Raw genomic sequence first — 23,773 nt, 5'->3', positions numbered from 1 at the left:
TCAGTACAGTGCTGATAAATACACAAGACCTACAGGTCTCAGGACCATGGGGAGGGAGAAAAGGGAGGGGCCAGGAAGCAGAATGGTTTCAGATTTCTCCATGGCCATACTGGGACGACACTAGTAGAGTACCTGTTGTGTCTTGAAGACCCCCAAATTAGTTTTTATTATTGAGAAATACCTTAAAACTGAAGGAGAAATGGTCACCACTTGGAAATATGTACACAGGCAAACTATCAATCAAACAAGGGACAGGCAAGCATGATATGAGAGACTTTCTGGGAAGTAGAGATGCTAAGAAACATCACTAACACCCACTTTAGGTATGTGCCCCAAATAGGGGAGCTTCCTTGCTTTGGTCTGGCTTTAAGTTTGTTTCTTTTACTCTAAGGACATTTCCAGATGTATATACGATAAAACTTGTCAAAAGCTTTGGCTGTTATGGTTTCATTGTCCTCATTTTTTTGGTCTCAAACAATATTTTAAAACATTTATTCGTGTCCAGATCTTAGAAAAAAAATAAATATGAGGGTTGAATAAAAATGTTTTAGGTTTTTAAAAAAACCTATTCCCTAGAAGCTGCTTAAGCGTTCCATCCAAAAGAAGAGAGGATTTGACAAGAAGGAAGAGAGGGGATTCAGCAAAGAGGCGACCCAATGCAAGGGAGAAGAAAGCGAATCAAATCTTGCACCTTCCAGAGCCTTCCAGGGGATTTTCTGCAAGAAAAGGAACTTGCTAGATAGCTGAGCTGCTAATGTCTTGAAAAGAGATTTAGACAAAAGGCAGAAAGTTTAAAGTTGCATTAGTGATAAGTTCCCAGGAAGGCGGCCGGGGGTGGGGGGGGCATAGAGAAAAAATAAGTCTATTATGTCTAGAGGAACCAAAACTACACAGGAGAGAAACAGCCATTATTAGTTTATTCACGACTGTACAGCTAAAATGTCAACATTGAATATTGTCCGACAAAACTACAAATGGTTTTATTGAGAAGAGTGTGTGGGAATAAGGGTATTTGGTGAGGCTAGGGGAATGTATAAAAGCCCAGTTGTCATTACAAGTGGAGGAGGTCAACACCTACTGTTTAGAAGGAACCACCGAAGACACCATAGTAGGTTTGCTCTTTAGAGAAGCACAGAGAAATACCAGCGTTTTCTCTTTGGAGCTTTGTGAGTCAAGATGAAAGTGGGGCAAAGAGTGGCAGTTGCTGAGTTTCATGTCGTCTTGAACAACTCTCTGACTCCTTAAATAGATGCCTTTATACATTTGATAATCGTAAAATTAAAGATAGCTTTAGTAGAGTACCTGTTGTGTCTTGAAGACCCCCCCAAATTAGTTTTTATTATTATCTTTATGATCTCTGGTGTGCTGAAATGGAGCAGGGGTGAAAGGAAGGGAGGAGAAACTTTTTTAAAAATTGCTATTATTAGTAGTAGTATTATTACTATTATTATTGCAATTATGTGGGGGCGCCCAGGTGCCACAACTCAAGTGTGGGGATCAGAAGACTCTTTCAGGAGTTGTTCCTCTCCTTCCTCTGCGGGATCCTGGGGTCAAATTCAGGTCATCAGGCCTTTGTGGCATCTCACAGGCCCAGGAGAACCGTTCTGGATATAACACAACTCACGCTGTTAGCTCAAAATCTTTTTCCTGGGTGATGATCTGGCTGTTGAACCTCAGTGAAGACGTGGAGGTCTATGCTCTCTCGAGAAGAAAGGACGGAGCAAAGTCTTTTACACAGACTGTCTACTCCCGTGTTTGGGATGGCACACTTCATTTTTTTTTATGACTGTTTACCCTTCAAACCCCTGGGCCTGGATACAGTCCAAGAATGGAGTCGTGTGAGAATTCTTAGTGTTGAGAGAAAACTCCAAGAAAAAGACAAGAGTCTTGTGACCTCAGCTTTTTCCAAAACGCAGAAGTGTTCTTGGAATGTGTTTCCGTCCTCCCCCCAGGTGTACCGAGAGGTGTGAGCTAACTTCAGCTGTTGTTATTCTTGTGTCTCTATGGAAATTCAGTTCTTTGCCACGTGCGGCAGGTCTTTGTGATTGCACATGTTACATGGTGACTCTGATCCTCAGAGTATAAATTGCCTTATGCTCTGACTAAAGTTGGCTATCGCACGAGGCTTTAGTTTGCCTTATTTTTAGGCCCCCGCTCTCCCTGGTTCACGCCACCAACCAGAGCCGTAAACACTACTGATGCTTATGATTGTCTTTGGTGGACTTGTAAGAGGGTCTTGGAAGGGTTAACGTTGGTCCCCGTCGCACAGTAAGAGGGAAGTATGGCTGGGAGTGGAGCCCAGCTCCAAAGTCTAAGTCCAGGCTCCTCCCTCATCCTCTCCACCCCCAGCAGCCCAGAGCACACAGGCGCAATCCTGAATGACAGCCCCACAATAGAGTCATGCAGAAAGTCCGGATGTGTGGGGGACTGGCAAGGTCCAGCTACATCTGTGCGGTCTTGCCAGTGAACAGACCCTTGGGCCGGTTCCCTGGTTACGGACCAGAGGCCTGCCCTTCTGTTCTTGGGTTTGCAGAGCATCCAGCCTCAAGAGTGTAGCACCACAGAATCAACCAGCTCCAACCGGCTACTTGTTTAATCTTTCAGATCCCTCCGACAAGACAATTTGTTCTCTTTTCACCCTGGGTAGGATGGGTGAGGGCTGAATGTGAACCGAATCGTCATCCTGCTCAAAACGAAGCCAGCAACTTGAGCTAACGGATGTCACAGGCCAGGAAAGTAAAACTCTGAAACCCACTGAGATATTTTTGCCTTACTTTTGTCCTGCTGGCCAGAACCTCTTCCCTTCACCCCCGTCCAGATAATTTGGAACCTGCAATGACTGGAAGTTTTAGGGATCCCTGGAGCTGAACAAGTTTGGAGGTCGTTTATGTTTTGTGGATATTCCACTTTCCTGTTGTTTGTTTGTCTGAAATAGTCTTGATATGCCGTCCAAGTTGGCCCCGAACTCACAATCCTCCTGCCTCAGCATCCATTCCAGCTTCCATCTGAGTTTATAGGTGGGTAGCATCCTACCTGCATTTAAACGGGTAGTTCTGGTGTGGGCCCTCTTTCCCTCTTCCTTTGTGTGTCTTTGCCACCTCTCGATCCAGTCCTGCACACAGTGCCAGCTCTTCTCAAGGATATGGGCACTCTCAGCGAGTATATTTTTATTGTGAAGACATCTGCACCTTCTTGCCAGCCAAAAACAACATATGGAAACGTTTCCCACATCTTCACCAGGGGGCACTCACTCCTTTTCCATGGATGGCTAGAGAGACTTTTTGGGAAGTCTTTGCTAGCCAAAATAGAATCTTTTTTTTTTTTTTTTTGTAGGCACAGTGACTGTTGGTTTGAAATAGCTCTGTCCTAAAGTGATTTCTTTGTAGCTAAACAGTGTTTCTGTTTGAAAGATGACTGGACTCTCGGACGCTTTCTTGGTAAATGTTTAGGGCCCAGCTTGCACACTGCCAGGAAAGCATTTGGGGCTAAATGCCGTCTTATTCTCCCATGAAAATGAACAAAGCCAGGAAGACTTTACAACAACAATCTGCATGCCTAATTTGTAGGTACATTTATTTTAAAACAGCTGAAACCCAACAAATTGAAGCAGGTTTTGAAAACCCTCTCTGTAGGGATTGCCTGACTATACCCCCATCCCCATGATTCATCGTCATGGACAAGTGGAGGGTCCTGGGGGAAATGTGTTTTCTCAAGTATGAATTCTTCCAAATGGAAAGACATTTGTTTGCTATCATATCAGTCTATTAGCCGTGAAAGTGACACACTCTCTGTCAAAGGATCCACACAGCCAGCCAAGCAATAGAGCAGTGTATGGGGGGAAGGGGCCTACTTCAGGTAAAAATGGATCATATTTGAGACCTGGTAAAAACAATTATGGATCTCTGATCCCTTTTAATTAATTAATTAATTTTGATTTTTTTTGAGACAGGGTTTTTCTGTATAGTCCTGGTGGTCCTGGAATTAGCTTTGTAGTCCAGGCTGGCCTTGAACTCACAGAGATCCTCCTGCCTCTGCCTCATGAAAGCTGGGGTTAAAGGTGTGCACCACCAGTGGCTGGCTCTTTCAAATGAGCATTGTAATATAACTCCAGGGAAATATAAAGATTTACTCAAACGTACAGCATGGAGAATAGTAGAAAAATTGGTTTCTCTTATCCTATTGGAGTCTTGGCATAGAGAATGCTTGATCTGCCAAAGAGTCACCAATCAATCACTCAATCAATCAGTCATCAAAGAGGTAAATTAAAATAGGCTGTATTCAGAGGGTAGCTTGTCCTTAAGTCTGGAGAGTGAATGGTACAGTGGAGAAGAACAAAAGTTTTGGCATAAGATCAATCTGGATTCAAATCTTGGCTCTAACACTTCTCTCTGCGACCTTGGGAAATTTAACCTCTTGGACTGTAAGTTTTCTGACAGTGTAAAGTTGGGGGAATTATAGTATCAACTTAATGGAGCCGACATGAGGATTAAGGTGACAACCCAAGAAAGTTTCTGTTGCATAAAAGCAATGAGCAGTGGTAGGTGTTACCGTGATCTTAATAATAAACCAACCCTATTCCAAATGCTCACTGTTATATAACAAGGAAATAATCACATGGGTTGAAGTAATTTATTACTTGGCTTTTTTCCCCCTTCAATTAACTTCAGTAGCCAGCTATGGTAGCGCTAATTAGTTATTTAAAAAACAACAGCTGTTTGAGGGAGTTTACTGTCATAAAACACAGGGTCTCAGAGTTGGGAAGACGAACCGATTCATTTCTTCCAAACTTCTTTTAACATGAAGGGAATCCTTTAAAAAAAATCTTTAAAATAAAGCCAGTTTATCCACATAGCCATAAATAGTGTGGCCATATAACCAAAGTACCTGACTGAAGTCCTTTCTCACAAATAAGGGCTTCCCCACGATCGAGGAGAGATTTCTTTTTATTTTCTGTATTCCAGCAGACTGGCACGTTTATTTTCATTACTTCCTGTTGATGTCTGAAACATATTAGGGGATCTTTTAATCCAGCTTTCAATGAAAAATTAAAAATATTATCGAGTAATAGGTAGATTTAATCCAATCTTAATAAAAATGCCAAGGGTGTTACTTCCAGAAATAAACAAGCCCCAAAGTTACAGGGAAACACATGTGTGCACATGCATATGCATACACACACACACACACACACACACACACACACACACACACTCCATACCAACCAAAGCAATACTGAGAAAGAGAACTGAAGTTGGATGTATCACACTTCCTGACCTAAAATTATAACTCCAAGTTATACTACTTAAAATACCGTGGTACTGAGCCTACCCAACCTTAAGATATACTACGGAGCCATGGTAATAAAAACGGCAAGGTACTGTCATAAACAGACACGTAGATCAATGTCATAGAACAGAGGACCCAGATGTAAGCCCACACAATTATAGTCACCTGGTTTTTGGCAAAGACGGCAAAGAAGAGACACAAGAGAAAAGACAGCCTCTTTAACAAAGGATGCTGGGAAAGATGGCGTGTAGCATGTAGGAGAATTCAGCTAGATCCTCATCTCTCACCTTGTAAATCAGTTCCAGTTGGACCAAAGCTTTGAATGTAAAGCCCAGAATGTTGCACAATGGTAAAGGAAAGAGTAAGAAGCACATGACGAGAGACTGGCACAGCTTCAGACTTTCCAAACAGGAATCTGGCTGCTCAGGGCATAAGGTCAACAATTGACAAACAGGGCTTCATAGAATCGCAAACCATCGGTACAGCAAAGGAGACAGTTGCACAAAAAGGCAAACCACAAAATGAGAGAAAAATCTTTGTCAGTTCTACATCTGGCAGGATTCATATCCAGACCGTATAAAGAACCCAGAAAACTAAATCCAAGGAAATAAACACCCAATTAAAAAACAGTCTTTGGAATCAAACAGGAAGTTCTCAAGGAAAGAAAAGAATTGGCTGGGAAGTCCTTTGAAAGGTGTTCAAAACGTCATCATTCAGCAAGCAACATGCAAATTAAAACCGTATTGGAAATCACCCCTCTCAGAATGGTTATCATTATTATCAAGAAATCAACTGGCAAGGAAGGCTGACATTAGTGTGGGGAATGGGGTGCCCCTGTGCACTTCTGAAGGGAGAGGAGTGTAAACCAGTAGGACCACTGTGGAAATCAAGGAAATCAGTGTGGATGCTTCTCAGTAGCCTAGAGAACTACCATGTGACCTGCTATTCCACTCCCGGGCAGATACCCAGAGGGCTCTTGCTACAGACACACTGGTCCACCCATGCTCACTGGAGTTCTATTCACAACAGCTGGGAAATGAAATCAGCCTAAACGTCAATCAATGGATTTATCCGCAGAGAAGATGGGAATATATTTGTTTGTAAGGAAAAATGAGACAATGAAATTTGCAGTATGGTGTGGGAGAATTCTCTGTATTCTGTCAATCATATTTTAATAAAATGCTGATTGGCCAGGCAGGCAGTATAGGCGGGAAAGCCAGACAAGAAGTAGGGGTGGAGAAAAGAGACTGGGAGTATTCTGGGAAGCAGGAAGCTCTCTCTGCCACTCCTGCGCAGACCACCGAAGAGGCAGGATATAACCTGCTCAGCTGGAAAAGGTACCAAGCCATACGGCTAATATAGATTAGAATAATGAGTTAAGATGAGTCATAAGAAGTAATAAGTAGCCTGAGCTAATGGGCCAATCAGTTTATAATCTTATAGTGTCCTGTGCGTGATTTTTCTTTGGGGTTTGCCAACTGTGGGGTACTGGGTGGGACAGAAACCCCAACAAGACAACCCTTCATGTTACATATGGCACCCAACATGGATAACTGAATCTACAGAAAGCTTGAGAAAGCTTGGAAAAGAATAGAGTAAAGCATATTTTCTTGGTAGCAGCAATTTCTTGGGTCTGCTCTGCTTGCTAGAGGCAAGCAAGCACTCTCATCTAAGAGAGGCTTCTTGACTCAGCTTCAGCTGCAAAACTTTGCAGCTCCTTTAAGAGGTCCTGCCACGAAACACTTAAATGGTGCTGATGAAAAGCTGAATGCATGCTTTTCGGGTTTTCAGCTATAGCAGGAAAAAAGCTGCACTTTTTTAAAATGCCAGCTTCCTGGGCCGTCCTGCCAGGGCAAACTCTGACTCTTTCAGGCAGGCAGTCTGACTGAGTGTGGTCTGTGAGAAGAATGCTATAGCTTGCTTGCTGGCAAGGACCTTGAAATGCCATAGAGTTGTGGCAGTGAACACAGCTCTGGCTGGTATCTCAGCCATGAGGCTGGAAAGCTAAAGAATGGGCTGGATCTAACCGTCAAAGCTATGGCTTTAGTCCTACCCATTGAAGACTCGTGTGGTGAGAAAAAGAGAGATATACAGTAAAGAGAGATTCAAAGAGGAAGAAAACCTCTAAATGGTTTACAGTGTGTTAAAAATATATGCAGGCTAAAAGTTAAAGTTCTTAAAGTAAAGAAAGAAAGAGAGTAGTTGGGAGTGGTGGTACACATCTTTAACCTCAACACTTCGAAGGCAGAGGTAAATTGAACTCTGAGACTTTAAGGGGTAGTTGACCTCTGTGACTTCAAGGTGTGGTAGCACACACCTTTAATCCCAATGCCTGGGAGGCAGAGACAGACAGATCTCTGTGAGTTCAAGGTATGGTAGCATACACCTTTAATCCCAGCACTGGGGAGGGAGAGACAGGAGGATCTCTGTGAGTTCAAGGACAGTCTGGTCTACAGAGTTATTCCAGGACAAAGATATATACAGAGAACCTGTCTCAAAAAGCCAAAAGTTAAAAGTAAAATTAAAAGAAATAGGGGTTGAAATAAAGCCGCATAAAGATGGAAAATACACAGAGAATCTTGATACTGTATGCTATTATGCTCTCTTTGAATTGTTTGATTGTTGAGGAAGGAGCAACAGCTGCTAAAAGACTTTTGTTTATAAATGCTGCTGAACTTACCCAAGATAGGAATTTTGAAAATACCTTGGCTTCAAAACTGAATTCAAAAGGTATGTTACTTTGGAGAAGAGATTTTGCTTTTGTTTCCACAGAAAATGAGAGTCTGTGGATTCATTCTGAGTTAAGAAAAATCAGGTTCAAAAAAGGAAGACCACCTGAGAAATCTCCGATAGGAACAAATGGCCCAGATGACAGAGGTCTACATCCAGAACAGATTCAAGACTGCTGCCTGAGATGATCAAGACTCACAGGATACTCCAGTCAGGACTTGATTATAACTCTAAATTTTCTTTAGGTCTCCATAAGATCATCAGCACCCCAACCAGCAGGAAGTAGCCTGAAATACTACACCCACATTCCCAACAAATGGACTATGGGTATTTTCCTTTGTTTTTTTTTTTTTAAAAAAAGAGGAAAATGGTATGGGAGAATTCTCTGTATTCTGTCAATCATATTTTAATAAAACGCTGATTGGCCAGGCAGGCAGTATAGGCGGGAAAGCCAGACAGGAAGTAGGGGTAGAGAAAAGAGACTGGGAGTATTCTGGGAAGCAGGAAGCTCCCTCTGCCACTCCTGCGCAGACCACCGAAGAGGCAGGATGTAACCTGCCCAGCTGAAAAAGGTACCAAGTCATATGGCTAATATAGATCAGAATAATGGTTTAAGATAAGTCATAAGAACTAATAAGTAGCCTGAACTAATGGGCCAATCAGTTTATAATCTTATGGAGTCCTGTGTGTGATTTTTCTTTGGGGTTTGCCGGCTGTGGGGTACTGGGCGGGACAGAAACCCCAACAAGCCAGCCCTTCATGTTACAGCAGGAGAAGGAATGGAATGAGAAAGCAGACGGAGGGGACCCAGGCCCAGAAAGACCAGCACTCCACTGACTCTCCCTCACTCTTGAATCCTGGCTTCGAGGCTCGAATTCATGTTAAATTTGGAGCATCTGCAGAGGCCGTGAAACTGAACAGGGAGTATTATGGAGAGGAAGCCTGAGCAGTGGGGAGGGGTGCTGGGAGTGAGAAGGTTTTAGCAGGGATGGAGTGAAGAAGAGGAGGGATGTGTGGGGGGGAGGCAAGTTTATGAAAGGTGTAAAAAATATGGAAACTCACTAGTTTGTAAACCAATCACAAGATACATTGTTTTGTTTATTTATGCTTTAAATTGATCCAAAGGAGGTCCCCTGCAAGGATGGATAGGGCTGCTTCTAGAAGCCATGGTTGTTAAACAAGAATTCAGTGCCAGCAGTGAGATACCCACCACCCACCCCTGTGGATTAGAGAGTCACCGGAAATCCTTAAAACAATATAAGCCTTTGCATGTCCTCTCGGTTGTTCGTAGCACTAGCTGAGAAAACTCAGTTGCTGAAGACACCACACATTGGGGCGGCAAGATCCAGAGAAGCCAAGCTGGAACTGAACTGGAAGCTTTCTCCCTGCTTGCTAGTTTCTGCAATGCCTGAAGGTGTCATGCAGGATGCTAGGGCACAAAGGCATTAGCGGTCTTACTCTGCTGTGAACCCTGTGAACTACAAACACAGCCTGCCAGGCAAGATGTGCATAGCGGCATGATTAATTTTTTATACAAAACACAAAAATCCTGTATGAGTAGAAGCCACAGGAGGTACTCATAACCAGCACTGTAAACCTGATCACAACCCATGGCCCAGCAGGGCATAGGTTCTAGCAGGGTGAATATGCTGCTATTGCTTGGCTAAATGAACATAGTTCAAACTGCCTTCTAGATACTGATGTTTATCCTCATAGATCAGTGCTGGCCTCAGCCCTGGTCAGAGAAGCTTCCATCTGCCGTGAACACTGGTTAATGCAGAGACTCCAAACTAGTCAAATGCCCATAGTAAGTGACTCTTGAGTGTTTATCCCTGTGGGGTTTCAGAAACCAGGGACAGAGTGGCTAACTGAGGTTCCTATTAACATATCAAAGCAGACACTGGTCCCTCTCCCAGCATCACTCAGTACCTGTGGCTCCTCCCAGCTCTCCCAGCATCACTCAGGACCTGTGGCTCCTCCCAGCTCTCCCAGCATCACTCAGGACCTGTGGCTCCTCCCAGCTCTCCCAGCATCACTCAGGACCTGTGGCTCCTCCCAGCTCTCCCAGCATCACTCAGGACCTGTGACTCCTCCCATCCCTCCCAGCATCACTCAGTATCCGTGGCTCCTCCCATCCCTCCCAGCATCACTCAGTACCTGCGACTCCCCCGCCAACACTTCTCACCCCTCTCCCTTCTTTGAACATCTTCTTCCTAGGGGCAGGATTTCTTTTTACTTCCCTTCTCCCAGCCTAATTTCTATATAACAGTCTTTTTGGCTCAGTAGCTCTCTGACCTGGGCCATCTGTCTTGGTCAAAGGCTCCTTTCCTACTCGCCCTTCCCTTCTCTGCTAGCATGGTCCTGTTTAGTCTGATGGCCATACGCAGCCTGGACTCTCCTCTCTGTCAGCTTTCTCCCATACTGTCACAATAAAAATCTTCTCCGTACTATAGGAACAGTCATGTAATCCACATTTTTTTATTTCATTTTTTCACTCATTCCTCCAAATGGAACATCTATATCAATTCTTCAGGGCTCAGAGAGTACCATGAAGAGTCTGTAGAAAGAATTTAAGAACTGAAGGTTGGGATAGAATGTTGTGAAGTGCTGGCTCATGGATGTGTCTGTTGCACCCATGAGCTATAGGAGTAGTGGCTGCTTGCATAAGACCCGAGCAAGACAGGCCCATCAATATTCCATTACTGACAAAGAAAGGGCTCATAAGGCTCCTCCCTTCTCAGATGATGGGGTGGTTTGAATAGGCATGGCCCCCATAGACTCATGTGTTTGAATGCTTGTCCCATCAGGAGTAGCACTATTAGGAGGTGTGGTCTTGTTGGAGTAGGTGTGGCCTTGTTGGAGGAAGTGTATCAGTGTGGAGGTGGGCTTTGAGGTCTGGTGCTCAAACTATGCCCCATGTGACAGTCTACGATTGGTGCCTATGGATCTAAATGTAGATCTCTCAGTTCCTTCTCCAGCATCAGGTCTGCTTGCACCCAGCCATGCCCTGCCATGATAATGGCAACCTCTGAACAGTAAGTCAGCCCCAGTTAAGTGTTTTCCTTCATACGAGCTGCTGTGGTCATGGTGTCTCTCCCCACAATAGAAGCCTAACTCAGACAGATGAGCTGTTAGTAGTTAAAGCTGCAGAAGGAGGGGCCTATTCCTCAGTGTTGTAGTCACTAGACATTGTCCTCACGCAAACAGAAAACTTCCACCCGTGCTCATGCAGGCAGCCCTAATGAAACACAGTGGTTCACATGTTAAAACAGACACAAAAGTAAGAGGGAGCTATGAGGAGAAGAGAGTTAGTGGGAGGAGGGAGGGGAGAAGAGAAGATAATGGGGAAACCGATCAAAGAATCTGTGTACAAAATGGTGAACGAATAAGTAACATAATAATGGCACAAAAATAGGAACCTTATTTGGGCTGCATTCTTTGAAACTTAAAATTGATATTTATTTGCATGTGTGTATGTATATGTGTGAATGGATGTGCATGAGTGTGCACCATGTGTGCATGCATGTGGTGATCGGAGAAAAACTTACGGGAGTTGGTTCTCTCCTCAGCTTTACTATGCAGTCGTGGATCATGGTGCCATTTTATGTATCAGAAGCAGGACATCAGAGTCTAGAATAAATATAAAATGTATGGTCAAGAAATCTCTTTATTATTTATTCCCAAAGTCTCAATAATGTCAGAAGAGAGTGTGGAGTGGGGTAGTGTGTGTGGTTTGGTATAGGGGAGTGGCAGGGTCAGGGTGGGCTACTTGATATTGGCCATGGCAATGACTTTGTGGCTCTCACACCAAAAGGTCAGGGTCTAAGAAAAAAATAAAGGGATTAAGACTACATCAGGTTAGAAAGACTTTGTATGAGAAATGAAAAAAATTGACACGATAAGAAGGCATCTTACACTCTAGGAAAAAAAAATACACTGGCCACACATCTAATTCGGAGGGAATATCCTAAATTTTTCTTTAAGAAATTTTTTTAATATTTATTTATTTATTATGTATACAATATTCTGTCTGTATGCCTGAAGGCCAGAAGAGGGCACCAGACCTCATTACAGATGGTTGTGAGCCACCATGTGGTTGCTGGGAATTGAACTCAGGACCTTTGGAAGAGCAGGCAGTGCTCTTAACCTCTGAGCCATCTCTCCAGCCCCCCCCCCCCTAAATTTATAATTAACTTTTACAATTCAATAATAGGAAAACATAGCCGTGTTAAAATGAGAGGAATGGGCTCAGACAGGCATATTTTAAAAAGAGAAGTGAAAATGGGCAATGGTTACATGCAAGGCACTGAGCATCACTAGTGACCAGGAAGGGCAAACGTATGCCCAGGATGTCTCTCCACATACATTAGAAATACTGAGAAATAGAATGGGAGACAACAAATGGGGGCAAGTGCATGGGATGAAGGGACACCGATGGGACAGATGAATGCTACCCCAAGAGTCCTTGGGAGCCGACATTGTCTTCCGGTCTCCATGAATACCCACCAGCATGTGGACACACCCTCTGTTACAGACACACGTACATATACATGAACAAAAATGAAGTAAATTTTGGGGGCTGTAGAGGTGGCTCAGTGCTTGCCAGTGCTTGTTGCTCTTCCAGAGGACCTGAGTTTATTTCTCAGGACTCACAAGAACCCACCCTGCTCACAATGACCTTTACTACCATGCTACCCCAGAGGGTCTGATGCCCTCTTCTGGTCTCTATGGCACCTTCTCTCACGAGGCAAAGACATAAAAAAATTGAAATAAAACCTTAAAAAGGAACTCCTTTTTTTTTCTTCCACAGTGTGGATGGATCTGGAAGTCATTGTGCCAAATGAAATAAACCGGATCCCAAAAGAAGATTGTCGCATGATCTCACACACGTGTGGAATCTAAATTAAACAAACGGGTCAACCCTACAGAGATGAGAAGAAAATGGAAGGAGCAGAGAAGGGTGGGGACAGGGAGGTGAAAGGGCAGAAGTAACGGACGTGTAGGACGAGCAAGTCTGGAGATGGAGTGGACCAAACGAAGACTATAATCAATGTTGCTTTCAATCGGTTTCAGCCGCCCCTGTCAAAAGAAGTGTTGTGAAGGGACAGATATTAATCTGCTTTGTTATCACAAAGCCCTCCACTATCTGTGCATCCCATAATAGCTTGTTGTAAATCTCAGACATCTACAATAACATCGGCTAGAAATACAAAGCTTGAGTAAGTGTGTGGTGAGTGGGACCGAGCTGTCTTACTGCGAATAAGGTAAGGCGGTCGTTTTGGATAGGGACAGCACCTGGTCAAGTGGTTGGCGCGCACTCCATTCTACACAGTTTTGTCCCACGGAGGACACAGAGTACTAGTCTTTCCTCAGCGTTGGCTTTGGCCACGCTGTAATGGTGCTTTTACATCTGCTCTGCACTTCTTAGAGAGACATGAACCTATGGTGGCTTATGTTTTATGCTGGTAAAATAAAAAAGAAAATAATCTATTGGTCTAAGAATCATGTTTTCTCTTTCCAGTATGACCTACTTCATCCAAGGCATCATATTTGCTAGTTTTATTTGACCATTTATCCATTATATCTATCTAGGGAATCTCATCATAGAAAAGGATGTTAGTACATCACATGGCATGTGATATTTTAGAGGCTAAATAAGGTACAGAGATGAGATCCTGGTATAACATAAAAATAATATGTATAATAATTTTCCTAGTTGGGGATAGCCTTCCCTCTAAGAATTCATTAATAGTCTATTTAATATAGTAAATACATAATAGGTTCCACATAAATGGTTGCAACTTCTTAATAAATGTTATTTAAAGCAGTTACAGTAATAAAACAAAGTATTAGCATTCTAAAACCTTTAAAAATATGGCAGTGCACGAGAACACTGAATGTGTCATTCCCCCAGCCGCTCTCACAGGTAATCATGAGATACAGATACAGTCTTCACTGTATCTCTGTTTGATTGAGACAAGGTCTCACTATGTAGCCCCTCAGCCTCCCATTGTGATCTTCCTTTTTAGTCTCCTGCGTGCTTGAATTACAGGTGTGAGCCACCTTGCCTAGGCTCACTCTAACCTACCATGCATTTGCCAAACAGGTTGCTTTTCCACCTATCTTGAATTTTCAATCTGTTCTTTCTTTAGACAACATTGCTTTATTAATGTCACTCTGGAACTCACGTAGACCAGGCTGGCCTCCAACTCACAGAGCTCTGCCTGCCTCTGCCTCCTGAGTACCAGGCATAAAGGCGTGCACCAGCACATCCAGTCTTTTTTATCTATCTAACCCAGCGTGGCCGACACAATTGAGTGAAGGAGGCCGAGAGCAGCACAGTCAGGTGGAGCAGACACTAGAGGATAGGAGACGTAGGGCGGCAGCTGTCAAACTGCCGCATGACGGAAGTCCAGTCCTGGGTGGCAGAAACTTATTATTTCCCAAGAGACGTGAGAATTGCAGAGTTTGCAATAAATATTCCTATTTTTTAAGCACCAGTAATCAGTTAAAAAGTGTAAGTGTTCGTAGCAAGTTTAGCATATCTGTAGCTAGAGAGCAGTTGACTTGGGTCTTCAATGTGTGCCTTCTCTTTCACCGTTTGCTCACACAATTACAGTGATTGTACAGTGACTGTCCAACACTCTTTGTGCATTATCTGTCTAGGCTAGGTTATTTTGTGGCTTTTTAAACAATCTTTAAAAAGATTCATTTATGTTTATTTTATGTGTATGAGCATTTTGTCTGTATGTATGCGTAGGCATCATGTATGTGCCTGGCACCTACAGAGACCAGAAGAGGGCATTGGATCCTGGAGACTGGAGTGACAGGTGATGGTTAGCTGCCAAGTGGGTGCTGGAAACTGAAACGAGGTTCTCTACAACCATTAGCTCTCTCCCTAGCCTGCGGTGATATTTTGTTTATGCTGTAACAAATACAATTTGCCTAGAGACCAGAGTACAGAACTAAGTCACTAGTTAGACATAGAGGCCAGGCAGTTGTGGCACACTCCTTTAATCCCCACACTTGGGAGACAGAGGCGGATGGATCTCTGTGAGTTCAAGGCCACCCTGGGCTACACAAGATTGAATCTGTCTAAAAGAGAAACAGAGCTATGGATCTCTGTGAGTTCAAGGCCACCCAGGGCTACACAAGATTGAATCTGTCTAAAAGAGAAACAGAGCTCACACAAAGGCGATCCCTGCACTTGGGATCACACACCTTTAATCCCAGCACTAGGAAGGTGGAGACAGGAGTGATATGGCTGGGCAGAGAGAGGAATATAAGGCTGAAGGAGACGGGAGCCGAAGCAGTCTGAGGACACAGTCTGAGGAGGCATTCGAGGACAGGATTGCCCTTTTGATCTGAGCATTGGTAGAGGTAAGAACTCTTTAGCGTCTGGCCACTCTGCTTCTCTGATCTTTCAGCTTTCACCTCTGGATAGTTGACTCTGAGTTTTTATTGAGACAATTAGAATTCATGCTACACTAGCCCAAGGCTTTTTTGTTGTTGTTGTTTTTTAAAGGTAAGAGCTTTTCCTTCTTATTCTATTTCCTTCTTATTTTGTATTCATTCTGCTACCCAACAATACAGGCAAGAAGTACAAATGGCTAACTATACATCTGTGAAATGAAACCCATGGGAAAGGCGTGGCTAGAACACAAACGTGACAGAGAAGAAACAGTGCGGCCAGAACACGACCAACACTGTGTAAATAAACCTGGGTGGGAGGAGGAGAACTGAAGACCTGTTGGTTAAAGTGACCCTCTAATACATAACGATAAACAATAAATAAGTAATCACAGAATGATGTTATTTCGGACAGGGTAGCACAGTGCTGGTTTTTTACTGTCCTGGCGCTGTTCTGTCCCCTGGGACTCCTTGTCATTTGGTTGACTATGGCGACTAGGATTGAGTGCGATGGGAGAAATAGCCTCAGTCCTTGTGCTCTGAGCTCTGAGTTCCACCAATGGAGATGGAGATGCCCATTGGAAATTGACAGACAGCAGGAAGGAAGATGACCTAATGGGTTGGGTTTTTTTTTTTTATCACTTGATTTCAATTATTTAAAGCAAAAGACCTCAGAGGATGGGGAGAAACCAGCAATCAGCTTTGCTTGTAGTCCAGGACGCCGACCTCAGGAGCACACTTGTCTAACTCCTGCAGTGTTTTGAGCCTTGCCTTGTTCCTCCTTGTTGGTCACACGCTTTGACTGGATTTGTATTAGGACAGAGGTGGGAAATTGAAGAACCAGTCAGGCAGACAAACATAGCCTTGGAGACTTCAACAACCCAAGCTTCTCTTCCCGACTCCACCTTTGCTCTGGACTGATACTCTTAACTTACAAATCTGCCTTGTTATTCTCTTGTATAAAAACTTTTACAATTCCATCGTTATGACACTGGCAGGGTAACCAAAATGACACTGCAGTTTTGAACTCTTGTCCACCTCTTCAGGCCCCATTCTTGACTTCCCAGACGTCCCTGGTTGACGTCCCTATCCTTCAGACCTCATGACATTTCCTCAGAAGCATCCCCATTCCCACAAAGTAAGACTGGGCAATGGGAATATGGGATTCTCTTAGGTCATGCTAATTTATGTAGCCACATTAAACAAGTGAAAATAAATAGGTAAAACTAAGGGTTTTGGTATAGTTATTCAATATATATATATATAATATTATACATATCTAATATATATATATATATCTTTAACATAAAAGCAATTTAAAGTTGTTGATATCTGTTATTTGTATATGGTGGTTGACCTTAAAATCTGCTGTGTTTGGTACACAGAGCACATCTCTGTGAAGAGTGGCTACACCTCACGTCTTGACCAATAGTGATGTGTGACTGGGGCTTCAGTGCTGGACAGTGGAACTGTGAATTAAGATTGGTTGTTACTATTTTAGTCCATTTTATCCCATGTGTTCTTTACAAAACATCGTTTATGTCTCATACCAAGATGCCAGTGCCTGCTTGTAGTTCCTTCTGGACCATGAGTGATACGAAGGAATTGGGCATGTCTGATGCATTCCTATGCCCAGTACCTGTGTTTGCTGAACCATTGCTTCCTGATTTTCAGATACTGTGTACCAGACTTTCTACTCATTTTCGCTGAGTTAACATGCACAGTCAAGGGTGTGACATTCACCCGAGTTGAAGACCCAACAGCCAGCCGACTCCTTAAAAGTTATTGACTCACGCTCTTTCCTTAAAAATTTAGATTGATTTATGTGTATGCATGCTTGTCTGCATGCAATGTGTGTCATGAGCCCTTTGAAGTCAGAGGAGGGCATCAGATTCCCTGAAACTGGAGTCACCCTATGGATGCTGGAAACTGAACCTGGCTGGGTCTTCTACAGCAGCAACAAGCGCACTTAACCGTCTCTCCAGCCCTTCGTTGGCTTTCTTAGAGAATCTTGTTCAAAAATAAACAGTACATCCTAAGTTAAGTATATTATTCTAATGTCAGTTTTCTGGTTTTGACAATGTAGTATAGTAATATGAATTATTATCAAGGGGAGTTGAGTAAAGGATACCTGGGAACAAGATGCTATTTTGCAACTTATAAACTTAAACTATTTTGGGGTACAATGTTATTTTTTAAAAGTATCCTATCTGGGTGTAGCGGCTCAGGCATTTCAGAACCTGAGACTGGGTGACAGCTAGAGAACCGCTTGGGCAACAGGGTGAGTCATTGTCTTGTCAGAAATGGTCTTCTCAATTTAGGCAACTCTAGGTAATTTCAATACCCCATAGCTCATAAATTTTTTTGATTTTATCATCACAGTGCTGTTTCTTAAGGGCAGAATTATCCATGGGCTGGGAAAGGCCCGAGATCAGCAGCTCCTGGATGTTGTGGCTTCCTGCCACACTTCAGAATATTAGTATTCTGGCAGCCCTCTTGGAGTGATTAGGAGACTAAAAACAACATTTAAACAAATTAGGAATAATTACAATGCAATTATTAGCACAGTGTAACAATGCCTCCAGTGTTTAGAAAACAGTCAGTGGCCACCCTTCCACACTGCTCTGCTGTTTGGTAGAGTGGGTTACAGCCTGGACATAGAGTCTCTTACACATTCCCAAATGCTTGCCTGCTCAGTCTCACACTTCTGTGCCCATGGCAGGAGGTACTGCCCTTTGTTTTTATGCCTTAGTTGAATTGCCCATTGGACACTGCAACTGTGGATATTAATTTTGATTCAAAAAATATGTTGCACTGGACAAAACAAGGTTGTGTCGCTGTTCTGGACCCATGGTTTATTAGTGTTCCACAGTTCAATAGTGGAGAAGCATAGACTTAGACACAGTGGGAATGTTTTCATTTTTGGCCTGCATAATTATTTTTACCAGGGTTGGGTTAGAACCCTGTATATTTTTTTAAACATATTCTAATATAACACTTACAAACCTTCATATAATTTTTTGCTCAACGGACATTTTCTTGAGAAATTCTAATAACTTGCAAAGTCCACAATATTTGGAATCTATCTCATAGGTATGAGAGCTATCTATGGTTTCTTTAGTGTCATTTATCCGATGATGTTTGATTCCATTCAGCTCAATTCTATCTATAGAATTAGGTAAACAGACTTTTAATCTCCCTTACAGTGAATTTCTGGTTGAATGTGCTTGCCAATCCAGACATAGACCTTGAAGAAAAACATCTATACTTAGAATGTCCATGGATTCGTTTCTCAACTACCTGTAGATCACACGCTGTGCCCAGCACTGAGGGACTCAGAGAACACAAGGAGACAGAGTTAACATGGGTTCTTTGCTCAGTCTTGGCAACGGCGGTGGTACATACAGATACCTAAAGGGATGTCCACACATGCCACCCTCCAGGAGCCTGACTCTGCAGGATGCAGAGGATCCCAAATCCTTAGGATGTTTTGTTCCGTCTGTACAGCTCGTGCTTTTCTCTCTTGACAGTTTGAATGTTGCTTTCACGCTCTCCCTGCTTGTGCGCATAATAGATCTCTCTTCCCATGGACAGGTAAGACAGTGGTATCTGATTACACCTGCTATTTTCCAAACAGTTATATTGTAGACCCGTTCTGTGTCAACAGACATGTGAGTTAATATACACAGCGCGGCCAGAAAGCCCAGAAACCATGCTGCCTGTGCTCAAACCCAGTCCCGACATTACTAGCCTAGTGGGTCTGCTGAAACCCCACTTCTCTGCGTCTCAACTTATTAGACTGCCAAATGAAGGATAATCACATGACCCTCTTCACTGTGCTGCCCCAGGATTAAATGATAATGGCTAGAAGGCATAGTCTAAAAGCTCCACATTCGTTATCTGTCGACATCAATGAGTTTCAAGCTGGTTTAAAGCAGTCGACATTGTAAGGAAATACTCACTCACAGATGAGGCTGGGATGAGGGGCGGGGCTCTCTGATGGTCCCCCATGACATCTCAGGAAAGTGGATCTCAGGTTTCAGTGTCTCACAACAACCTAGGGAATGGGGTAAAAATACAAAGGTCCAGGCCTGACCCAGGCGGATTGTGGGCAGGCTTCCCTAGCGATTCCAGCGGACCCAGACATTTGCTCACTGACGCTCTGCAATTCTCGGTACTTTCAGAGCTGGTCATCTCCAGCATAATATTTAGTGGCAATGTAGACCCCATGGAATAAATTTGCGCTGAAGTATTTAAGCACTCCACAGTGGTGGTTGTTCAGGCGCTTCTCATATCCCATTCCCCCATCCCCCCCCCCCCCCCCCCCACTTCCCCTCTCCCGCCAGTTACAATTGCTGCAGTGTAGCTTCCGGTGGGCTGTTCTGCTCTTTGTGCTACGGTGCGATTCGTGAGCCAGGCACGGGGCTGGAGATGGAAACACACACACACAGAGACAGAGACAGAGACAGAGACAGAGACAGAGAGACAGAAAGAGACAGAGAGACAGAGACACGGGTTACTCTTGACCAAGAATGCCAACTTTATTGCGTTCCAGGGCAGCTTATACAGTGCCTTCCCTGACCAAGGGCCACGCCCTTGCTTCCGGGATCCTCCAGCTGCAAGCCATCAAAAGAAGCCACTCCCCTGCCATCGGGAACTCCTGAGGGTCTCATGCTCAGAGCAGCTGCAAGCCTAACAAGTTGTTTACTGCAGCAGAAAAGGGGATACAGGAAAATCAGGGTCTGGGGGGTCCACAGTCCCCAACACCGCGGAGACTCTTCAAGGAGTTCATAGTCTTCTGTTCATGAGTCGCTATGTCTGCTCAGTGTATTTTTTAGAAGTGAACTTGCTAGGGCCTGGGTTTATGCACTTCAAATTATGATAAATATCATGAAATTGCCCTCTGAAAGGTTCTATCAGTTTACTCTCCTGTCGTCTGTGTTGGAGAGGATGCCTTTCTCCCTTATTCTGTCATTTTTCTCCTAACTTAGACTTTAACACTCTTTATTTGGGGGCATTGATGAAATAAATCCACATCAGTGATGCCTGGATCTGTGAGCACTCGGCAGCCGCATTTCAGAAACCCCTGGATCCTTATTATTTTCTTCTCAGCCACCTTCTCCCCTACCTGGCCCTGGCTTGCACTAGTACAGCTGCCTCTTGTGACATTACATGTCTGTCCTATGCCGAAACCGAGGACAGTGTCCTGCTTCTCTTGATTCCTATTTTCTACAGCCAAGTTCTTTATAGTCAAGAAATTCTGAAGTCAAAAATGCAATTCTCTCATTGTTAGTTCCTTGATGCTCTGACCATAGCTGACGCATCATGGGAGTGAGAGCTCTCTGGTGATTTAGGAGCCTGCCAGACAAGTAGGGCTTCACCAGTGTAAGGATGTAGTAGTCTAGTGTGCCATCAGCACCACGCCATGATGCATTGTCCCAGAGTAGAACAATGCCCACCCCCCCTCAAATCATCATGAATTCTTTTAGACTTAAACTTGAAAACTTTGTTTGGAATTAAGGGATAAATATGTCCCCCACCACAGAAGAGAGACAGGAGAGAGAGACAGACAGAGAGAGAGAGAGAGAGAGAGAGAGAGAGAGAGAGAGAGAGAGAGAGAGATCAGCTCTAGGTCATTGTCTAATATGAGTTGGAGATGAGTCTTCAGGCTGGAGGGGCTGGAGGCTAACTGAAAAAGTAGTTAATTGTGCTAAGGGAAGATGGCATCCAAAAAGAAAGGGCTTCCTTACCCTACTGTTTATGGTGTGCTTCCCTGTAAGCCAGGAGGCATTTGTCAGAATTCATTTGTCCATTTGCTTCTTTCCCATTTCTCCCCTTCCCCCTTTTCATTCTTTCTTCTTCCCTTCTATTCTCCGTCCCTCTCTCCTTCCATTCTCCCTTCCATTGCTTTTGTTCTTCCTTCCCTCCTTTTCTCCCTCCCTCTTCCACATTCTCCTTCCCTTCTCTGTCTCCTTTTTAAAACCCACAGCCAGTATGTGCCAGGGAACCATACACTGAGCTACATCTCCTGCTTTGCACATTTGTTTTTAAAGGGGAATCCTCATTACTAACGTGGTCCATTACTACAGTGTGTCTTGAACTCTTGACATAGGGACTTTCTTCCCCCAAATCCTAAAGTCCCCTGACAGGGCCATTCCTTTTCACATGGTAGTCTCTGTCGAATAGTGTCCTTAAAATGAAACTGTGTTGAGGAGAGCAGCAGGAGGTGCCATAGTAACTCCCTGTCAGCAGCGAGAATAGGGAAGACCAGAGAGAGGAAGAGGAGGAGACAACCCGGCTCGGGTTGCCACTAAGGACTGGAGGAGTACAGGCTGTGGGATTACCCTGATTTGAATTTGAGTTCTTATGTAGTTCTTTTTGCATCTGGGCAACTTGCCTTAACCTTGTTGGGCTAGTACGATGGAGGCATGTTCAGTAACTGCCTTATAGAATCTTTGTAGTGATCAAATGAGTTGATTTCATTGAAAGGACTCAGAATATGCCTGGGAAGACTGAACGTGCTAGCAATTATGGTGGCTGTCACCTTTACACCTCGTTACCCACAAGGGGAGCCACCCTGACACTTGACAGCAAGGGAGAAGGGCCAGTAAGTAATCTGGTATTTGTAGGCTCACAGCATTTATTCCCCAGCCTAGATGTTCCCTCTGGATTAAGGTCCTGTAGAACCTACTTTAAAGGGCAGACTTCCCACCAGGCCATCCTAAAAGTTCACAGGTCCTTCTAGAGACCTCTGTATGGTGAAACTCAGGACCTGCCAAGGGAGTGTGAAACTTCCCATAGGCAGAGCTGAGGTGCACCTGAGAAGTGATCACGGCCGTAGGAAGGAATGAAGAGGGGACACTGTCATTCCAGTGTGCCAGGCACTGTGAAGAATGCATCATGATGGTCAACTCTTAGCTCTTCACCACGGTGTTAATACCCCATCAAGTAGATGCGAAAGTCAGGCAACTTGCCCCAGGACATACTCTAAGAAATGCATGGAATCAGGACTCTGCTCAGGTTGTTTTGATTCCAGAGCCAGAGGTCTTAATTGATATACTCCTAGAGATATACACATGCTGTGCTCCCAGAAACCATGGACATTGTGAGGTTTGTTCACTACGTGCAAGCAGTGTGTGAACTCGAGATGAGACAAGTAGAAAACAGACCAGAAAAAGAACCCTGGCCTCTCGGTGGCTAACAGAGCTCCAGGAAGCTCTGAGTTCCCTAAGGCTGGGCAATCAGCACAAACTGAGTTCACTAAATTCAAGGGGGGGCTTGCAGGAGGGGCTCTGGGCTCTGCACTTGACCTCCCCACCCTCCACCGCCAGCTTCCTTGTGATCAGCCCGTGCAGGGACGGCATGCACTCTGTAGATAAGCAAGGACGATGCAGAATCCATCGCCTCTTTCTGCCCCTCCCTCCTTACTCTCCCTTCAAAGCAAACTGCAAGGAACAGTTGTACTCCGGTCGGGCATGACAATGTCATCCCAGCACAGGGCTGTGAGCAACTTAATCCTGCAGCTTGCAGCCCAGGGCTGCATCATCGTGGCAGGCTCCGGGTTGTGGGGGAACAATGATCTTCTGCGGCTACCGATACATCTTTTCTCAAAGCACATTCAGTGGAATAAACACATCAATGCCAGAGACAATATTGTCACTTACGCCAGCCAGCCTTTAATTTCAGCTGGTAGATGGAAAGTAAGTTTGTTGAAATGAGTTTTTCCGAGTCTGCAGGAGTCCCGTTCTCTTTGGATTGGTGATGGGAGGCCAAGGAGGCCACTGTTTCCTTTGATTTTTTTTTCCTTGTTGTTTTGGAGAACAATTTTCTCTGACATGTAGTTGGTTGTTTTATGGCTCTGAGAAATATATTGGTTTATTCATCTGTTGCAACTATAATAATATTGCCATTGGAGTCCCACTCGGTAATAAATCAGACCATTCCTTTCTACTCTACACAAATAATTAAAATAAAAATCGACTCTGCCAGCGAATTTGTCCTACAAGCTGAATAGAAGTGTGTGCTATAAGTCTAGATATTTTGGTTGACACAGGACTGTATATCTTAAAAATAAGAAACCAAAAGGCGGGAAAATAAGACCTTATTTCATTATGTACAATTTATAACATTTATCTTGAAGATAAAGTCGCTGTCCTTGGCTGCCTATTAACTGGGAACTAGAATTCGAATACCGTGGGGCTGTTCATGTTTCACAGCTTCCCAGACCCCAACACCATCCTCCTCTGTCTCTGTCTCTGTCTCTGTCTCTGTCTCTGTCTCTTACTGCTCTAGCCCTGGAAACAAGGGCTGATTATTTCTGTCTTCATACTTGCATGTGCATTTTTAT

The sequence above is a fragment of the Myodes glareolus genome, chromosome 22, assembly GCF_982192425.1.
Source record: "Myodes glareolus chromosome 22, mMyoGla1.1, whole genome shotgun sequence".
In the NCBI taxonomy this organism is placed as follows: Eukaryota; Metazoa; Chordata; class Mammalia; order Rodentia; family Cricetidae; genus Myodes; species Myodes glareolus.
Note: the sequence above shows the minus strand (reverse complement) of the source record.